The sequence below is a fragment of the Prinia subflava genome, chromosome 6, assembly GCF_021018805.1.
Source record: "Prinia subflava isolate CZ2003 ecotype Zambia chromosome 6, Cam_Psub_1.2, whole genome shotgun sequence".
NCBI classification, from domain to species: domain Eukaryota; kingdom Metazoa; phylum Chordata; class Aves; order Passeriformes; family Cisticolidae; genus Prinia; species Prinia subflava.
The window spans coordinates 30223193-30231493 of record NC_086252.1 but is presented as its reverse complement, the minus strand read 5'-3'; positions in this window follow the sequence as shown (position 1 = coordinate 30231493).

Below are 8301 nucleotides of genomic sequence, written 5' to 3'. Positions count from 1 at the left end.
ATTACTGTCTGCAAAGACAATGTCCAAACAAGTCTCATTAGCTGTTCAGGGATTTAATTCAGTGCACAGGTCTCGGCAAAAGCGTGCATTAACTGAGTGAATGAACTGCAGAGCCTCATGAGAAACCTGTAATGCTCTGGGTGTATTTTCTAGGAAAGGAGATTGCTCAGCATATAATTTTGCAGCTGAGATGTCTCCTACTTTCTTTTCAGCAAGCTGGACTTCAGACAAAATTGGTTTTATCCATAGTGAATTGATTGTTCATTTTACAGAGTGGTCCAGGCTGTTTGTGCTGAAAAGCACAAATCTTCTGTACTAAAAGGCATGGAAATTGTAGCAATACACACTACATTCCTAGGAGCCTCACTTCTTCTCCAGGCATACTTAAAGCCCCTAAGAAATGAAGTTAATTTCAGAGTGATCAGTGTAGTCAAGCTGTAAAAAGCCCAGAGAGATATAAAATGGGAAAGCGGGGTGAAAAAGCTGCAGAATAGCCTGTATTATCCTAGCTACATACCATCTCTGCTCGCTTCAAAGAAATAAAATCTGTTAAGTTTCTGCTAACTGTCTAATTGACAAGGGATTGTTCAGAATGCAGGTCTGGATATCTGCAGATTTCTCTGACTACAAACAACTGCTTAAACTTGTACACATTGCTTTTTTTCTTCTACAAGTCCTGAGGGAAACAGCTGATCTTTTAAGAGATGAGCTAAGAGTTGAGAATGTTTCTTAACATGACCATGACAAGAACATTATCACAGTTTACAGTAAAAGCATTCGCAGTTCATAATTCACTCTTTAGGTAAATCAAGCATAGATAATTCCTTGGAACTGTTATCTATCAGCTAAATATCTAGTCTAGTAAAGATGGAATAAGTGTCCAGAAGCCATAGTGATTAAACAAAGTTAATCTCTTTTTCTTACAGCTATCACCCTGCCTCCCTTCTCCAGAACAGTTTCCTGGTCATCCCAATGGAAATTAATCCTGCTTCTCCATTCTCCAGCAGTAGACACCAGCCTTCAAAGAAATGAACCCTCTTTCTGTAGAAGTCATCCTCCTTTCTGTGTTTTTAAGGTTTTTAGGGGCCAGGTTTCAGTGTGCAGAGAAGGTAAGAAAATACTATTACCTTGCACTAAAATCTTCCTAAAATTCAAATGATTCATGGTAGTGTGCAGATGTCTGTGCTTTATATCCCTCCAGGATATGGTGATAAGCCACCAGAGCCAGTCCAGCTGTGTCTAAGAACATGAAATTTGGCTAAGTAATCTGAAGTCTTAGGTTTTCATGAGACCACTTAAGTCAACCCCTGGTTGACTACTCAACACTTGCAGAAATGAGATATAAACCTTAAGAATGATAACCTGCAGTTGGTGGCTTTTCACAGTTGTGTGTTCAGTGTTTGATTCAAAGGACTGAGATGTTAGAGAAAATTAATTGCAAGAAAAAGGAGTGATATAATGTGAAAATGTGCCTTATTTGGGAAATCGTAGGGCTGCATTTTTACTGATGCAAGCGAGAAAGTCAGAATGTGTAAATTGATGTGCAGAATGTGCAGACAAGTTTATTTCCATTCACTGCAAGTAAAATTGCTACTGCTTCCCTTGTTTGGAAAGGATTAATTGGCTAAATGACAATGCAACCGTCTTACTAATTAGGATATATCCATTTTGCCTGAAAAGGCCTGTCCTATTTGCAAGGTTAATAAGCACTGACTCACTCTTCAGCTTCTGTCCCTCTTATTACATAAATTAGCACTCACCTCTAAATCAAATAAAAGGTGCATTTTAAAAATTAAGAAAATGTTACTGTGGAAATGATCCATGACCTTAAGTGCTCAGTAACAGGATTATTAATCTCACTTACTGTTGCATGATGAGAATACCCATCAAGGTCTTTAAAATGTAAATTAACTCTATTTTATAAGAAGGCTAGGAGAAAAACAGCAGTGTGTCTGATGTGAAGAAATGGGTGAAATTATATTCTCAGCTCAGAAGAGTATTTCATAAACTAAAGAAACCTTGTTACCTTTGAATTTGTAATGCAAGGTTCAGTTATTCCAAGGTCCAGTGGAAGGTTTTTTTGTCATCAGGTCTTTTTTCCCACAGGTCTATGCTCACACTGCATCCTTTGCCTTATGGAAACACCTCAAATGCTTCTCTCCAGCTGTTTAACCATGGAGAATTTTAGCTCTTGCTGAGCCCTCTCCTGCTCTTTCTGTTTAGTTGAAAACAGCAGGCAGGTTTCTAATTTATTGGGTGATATGCAGATGGTGTCATTTCCTTAGGAGGCTGGATAAAGGTAGAGAATAAGGACATCTCTGTGCACAAGTGTGGGTAAATTTCTTCTCTGAAATCTGTGACTGCGTAATTCTTATGGTTCCTTTAGAGAGACTAAACAGCCCATATGGGGGCTTCTATGATCTTTGAAAATCACAGCTGTCACTGATGTACCTAGGTTTTGTATAGAAGTTATTTTAAGGCAGAATTGGTTTTAAAAATGAAGTTTTTCTCCTCTGTTTTCTGCTTCTCCTGCTGTCAGTCTGTGTGTGCACTGAGTACCAGCACTGGTTGTTTGGAATAAGTCCTTTTCTTTAAGCAAATGCAACTCAACAAGACAGCCTTCTCAAAATATTTTTGTTGGTTTGGGGATTTTTTCCTGAAGTATAAAAAGCCTTCAGAGAGGAATCCTAAGCAGTTACCAGTGCCTGCAACTGTTTGGTCTGGTATGGCACCAGCTCTTCCAGCCTGAGCAAGCTTCCTTGGCTTCCTGCAGCTCTGCCTGCTGCCAAAGTGTGGTTAGAGGTAGCTGCTTTTGTGTAGGGCCTGGAGAACCATCAGGAGTACAGCACTACAGTCACACAATCTTTTCTGGAACTTGTGGTTTGGGATATTGTCAGTAGCAGGGTCTCTTGAGTTGGTCAGAAGGACTTCTTGTCATTCCCAGGAATGCGCTTCCATTCATACTCCCACAGACTGAAGGACTCAGTAAAAATTGTCTTCTGACTCTTCACTTTTATGGACCTCTCAAATAATGTGTCATTTCTCCAAAGCTGGAATTGGTCAGAGGTCTGCCATGAATCTTGCTGTACTGAGCCATCCTTTCATTGGCTGTGTTCCTCTGTGTCCTCCAAGAAAGCTGAATTTGGCCAAAAAAGAAGGCAGGCACATCTGACAGGGCTATCTTTACCACTTAACACCTGCAGAAGGTAATTGGTCGTGAGGGACCTACCAGATTATGTCTGTATGACCACAGCAGGGACTTGAAAATTAAATCAAGCAGCTCCTGAAGAACTCCAGGTGATTTCAGAACACCTGCAGGAAGTATTTTTCCAAAGCACTGGTACATCAGAAAACATCTTCTGATGAGCTTCTCGCTTGTGCCAGGCACTGTTTAGTTGCAGCATGTTCATGTTTTACCATCCAAAGGTTAAACTGTGTTTAAGTGAGTGAGAGCTCTCCAAGGTGAAAAGCAATACCATGTCCTTCAGCCTTTAAAGAAATAAAATTTCCTGTTCAGGACCCAAAGCTATTGTTACCTGAGCACATTTTTAAATGATTACAGCTTTTCCTTATGTTTCTAAATACTTCAGTCAGTTTCTCTGAGTTTTTAATTGCACAGGAGACCAAGTTAACAGTGCATTATTTTTAATCAGTTCATTTTATCTGGCTTCAGAATTCTGAACCAAATTATCACCAACTAATTACTGGTTTATAATAATTTCACAGTGTGGAGTCTCTGGTAATCCAATATGCATTGCCTTCAAAACAACAATGCCCTGTGTCACCTCAGGGATTTTGGCTCTATGTGTTACTGGCTGAATTTCAGAGCACCAGATGAAGAAACCAAGGCTTATTTCCCTTGAGTTTGGATTTGCATGATTAGTTCTCTGTATGTTATCCTGAAAATGGACATCCAGTATCAAGAGAGAACTGCTTTCAAACAATTCTCTTTTTGCTTCCCTGCCTCTGAAGTACCTTTCCCTGCAGGCAGCATCACATTTCAACCTCCTTCCTGTTTCTGGTGACACAGCAGGAACAGATGTCCCTGTGCAGGTGCTGTCAGCAATCTCAGATAGTTGTTTTCCACATTGGTTACAGGGAAGCTCAGGATGCTGCAAAATGCTGGTGAACTATGCTCACCACCAGAGCTAGTGACTGAAAAGCTTCTGATTCCTTATGTAGGATACAGACCCAAGAATTTCAGATTTCTGAAGGTTGGTTCTTCCTGCTAATAACCCCTCCATGTCAATGTGAGGAGTATTCCCATTCCCTGCTGGACCAGCATCATTTGCAGTAGCTGTTTAGTAACTCTGTAGAACAGCTGAAAGGGAACAAAGTAGCTGTGTCTGCCATGACAGCAAAATCCACCTTGGTCATTCATTTATCCCTTCTGCAAGGACCTGTCTGGCTGCTTGGATGAACTCTTCTTCTGTGGATCCTGCCTCTTGGAAAATGCTGATGATCCTACTGATGAATTGTCTTTCAAACTTGCCCCATAGTGCTGAGGTCCTAATCCAGCAGGGTTTTCCTCTCTGCAGCTTCCCTTTTAATCTGTGCCACTGGAAATAGTGGTTTGTGGAACCAGGGCAATTTCAGTGCTGTCTCCAGTGCACCAGCCATCATTTTACTATCACTTAAATTAGTATAGTCATATTCTTGCCTTGCTAAAAGCAGGTGATGTAGAGGCTGTGAGCTTCTACTCATGGTAGTGATATTCACACACTTGCTGAGAGGAATGATCCAAGCTAACTGAACAGTTCCAATCCTGGCAGTAACAAAGACAGGCTTCAGTGCAGACTGGCCATGAACATCAGTGTCCAGCATCCAAAATGTCTCTCGGTGCTTACATTTAAATCAACTTTGGCTGAAACTAGCAGGGACAGCTTTTTTGTGCTGCAATCAGACCTCCCACCTTAGAAGAGACATACTTGAAGACTCCTGCATTTTGGAGTGCAACTCTGGCTCTTCAGAATTAAAAGTTAACAGTGGCTAACAACATACATGATGAGTGATCCTGATTACTTGATTAACCAGCAGGAAAAAAAGAGTGGAGATCTGAAAGAGCACCCCTGGGTATCACCATGAAGGTTCAGCTGATGCAAACTGATCCAGCCCTCTGGAGAATACATAGATTTTCAGTGTGTTGGTGTAGTTCACATTTAGAAAGTGAGGCAAGAAGAAGTTCACATGATTTCAGCGCTAGGAATGAGTGTCAAAAGGCAAAACTGCTGTCCAGATCTTAGCCAAATGTGCTCAGTAATGCCAAACACAGACATTTAAAGCTCAGGACAGATATCCAGAAAGTCAGAATTATACTTAACCAATCTGTACTTCTTTCTCTTTTACTTCTGGTTTCTGAGCTGCAGGTTCTGCTCCAAGTATGTTTTAAAGCCTTTTCTGAAACTGTGAAAGCTAGAACCTTGATTTAATTTATATTAAAGATGCATTGGTTAATCATCTGCAAACCAGTTATTTATAACAGCACCAGACACTGTTACTGTTACTGCTGATATCCTAAAATGGGTGTTTCTCTAGTATCAGTAAAGATGAAGCTTCAGCCAAGGACTGGTTTAGGATCAGATCCCATTTTTATGGGAATAAATGAGCCTCTGAAGAGCAATCATGTTTACATATATAGATTCTTTTTGTCTGTCAATATTGTTTGAGAATACTGGCTGTCATCTTCAGTGTTTTCTGGTCCAAAGAAGGTGCAGTAAGGGAGTAGGAGCCCTCAAGGAAACTTCAGCAGAACACCTCTGTAAGAAATAAACTGTAAACAGCATGAGCTCTATTAACATTAAAACTAATTTTCTGCCATTTCCTGTGGAGACTGTAACACTGTGTTGGTCACAAGTTCCTGGTCACGTCTTGATAATTGTGGCTATTTCTAGTCATTATTGGATACATTATCCTGATGTATTATTTAGAAGACTGTTTATACCAACAGACAGATAAAAGGAAAGTTAGCTTTGCAAAAGCCACATATTGAAGTGTCTTCAGAATTCTGAGTTTCAGTTCTGATATGTCTTGGCTGAAAACAAAAGGCATTGTGGCACTAGTATCGATGCCATTAGCATTAGCCCTTTCAGATCTGGATGATTCTCACTGCATTAAACATTTGCCATGGACACAGTCCTGTGTTTAAGGCATACTTTGGAACTTTGTTCCTGAGAGATCACTTCATCCTGCTAGGCTGGAATTACACAGAAGAGGCCTGACAATAGCCTGCTTCCCTTGGAAAGCCTTCGCTTTGTTCTGCTGTTAAATGCTGCTAAATATCCTCTGTTAAATCTTGTGTGTTTATGATGGCATCGGATGCTGCTTCAAATCACTGAGGGAGCAGATAGCAAAGAACTCAAGTCCTATCTCCCTCTGATGCTCCTGGCAATGAAGTATCTAAATATCTTCATAGATCTGAATGTGAGAGCTGTGCCAAAATAAAAACAAAGGAATCTTTAATCTCAGGCATTACAGCAGCTTGCTGATTGTGGACAATCCTCCTTTCAGTCTCTCAGACCCCACAGGTTGTTTGCTCTTATTGCTCTGGAGTGTTCTAGACTCCCAAAGGGACAGAGCAGCATTGCTAATTTATACTAATCACTCTAAAAATAACCAAAAAGCTGTGGAAAAATGTCAGGGAGGAGACAGTGGAAAAGCACAACTATCCTATCTGCTCCTCTGTAAATACAGCACATCACAGTGAAAATCTTCTTTTTAGCAAAACATGGTGACAGAATTTTGTAAGTACCCTAAAAGACATCAAAATTCCTCACTCTGTGTACTGCTGACATCTCACATGGGAGAAGTAAAACTATGCTTGTACTCTGAGGAAAGAAGTAATAAATTACTGCTGTGCTTATGATAATTATTTAAGTGAATGTCTGTTGCATGAGTTGGAGATTGATGTACAATTGAATGTCACTGCTGAGGTGGAGTTTATGTATTAGATTAAAGCAAATGTTCAAGGTAAGGGGGATGGATAGTGGAAGAAAGTTCTTTCCAAAAGGATGAAGTGAAAATAAAGACCACAGGATTGGCCCACATGAAAAATATATTCCCAAAGGGTCTCTTAATCAAATCAGAACAATCCAAGTCTGATAAAATGTTCATAAAGAAAACCAAAATGGAGCATCTGTGATGGAAAAAAGTGCCTGTGTTTGATCACAGGATTTTTTGGCTCAATGCAGAAGTTACTGGATAAGACTAAACACATTGACCATGCAAGAGGTTGTGACAGCCTCTTATCATTTAGACAAGGGAATATATACAAGTCTCTCTCTGTTAAAATATGCAAATGTGAGGAGGTGATGTTTGCAATCTGAGTTCAGGCCTCTGAAATTAAAGAAATCCAGACACAATGACACAGAGGCAAAAATAGCTATTTACGTGAACTGTTATTATTTAATCTGCAGGCAGAACTCAGGTCAACCTAAGATCATTTCTACATAGCTTAGCACTGGAAAGTCTTGCATATGTCCAGACTCTAGTTTGTTTTTGTAATTTTAACATTTGCCTATCTCTTACCTTGTTCCCTTTGAGTATTTGTTGCATTTGCAATATTTAGCAGAAACAGTGTCATAAATACAAATATTCCTTGGCATGGAACACTCTTGGAAGGCCTATTTGCAGGTAATATACCTGAGGTAAATTCTCACACTACCAACACTAGGGCAATCTTGGAGTTTCATAGAGAAGACCCTAATAATAGTTTTTTAATTACTTGATGTAATATTGGAATTACTGATCCTTTGATTTGGTAGTCAGATCTCAGAGAGCTTCTTGAACTGTCCTTCAGCTAGAAAGATTCCTGGTCACTTGTAACACTTGCACCTCTGAATGCTTTAAGGAGTGTTGCCTTTGACAAATATTCTCCAGAAGAGTCTTTTTCAAATACACTATTTTTCTGACTGACATGTAACATGCTGGTTTTGCATTTTCTTGTGTTATACTACACACTGCCAGGGAGATATTTGGTATTTTTATAAAAGCTCTCTCTTTTATCTTTGTTTAAAAATATTTTTATACTTCTGGTTTTCTTCTGTGTGGAAAGTCTGACTTTCTCAGACCCATGCCTTCAAGATAACATACTTTCAACTGTTTATTTGGGGATTTAACTCTTTGTTTGAGGAATTATTTGATGTGTTTTCTTTGATGAAATTGGCTCAACTCTAAACACGTCCATAGTTATTACTAATGAAAACACCTATATCATCACTTTATTCACATCTCCAGGTAAGACTTTAATTCACATTACAGTAAACAGATTCTGATATGTGTAACAACTGCAGCTGTTGACTTGAA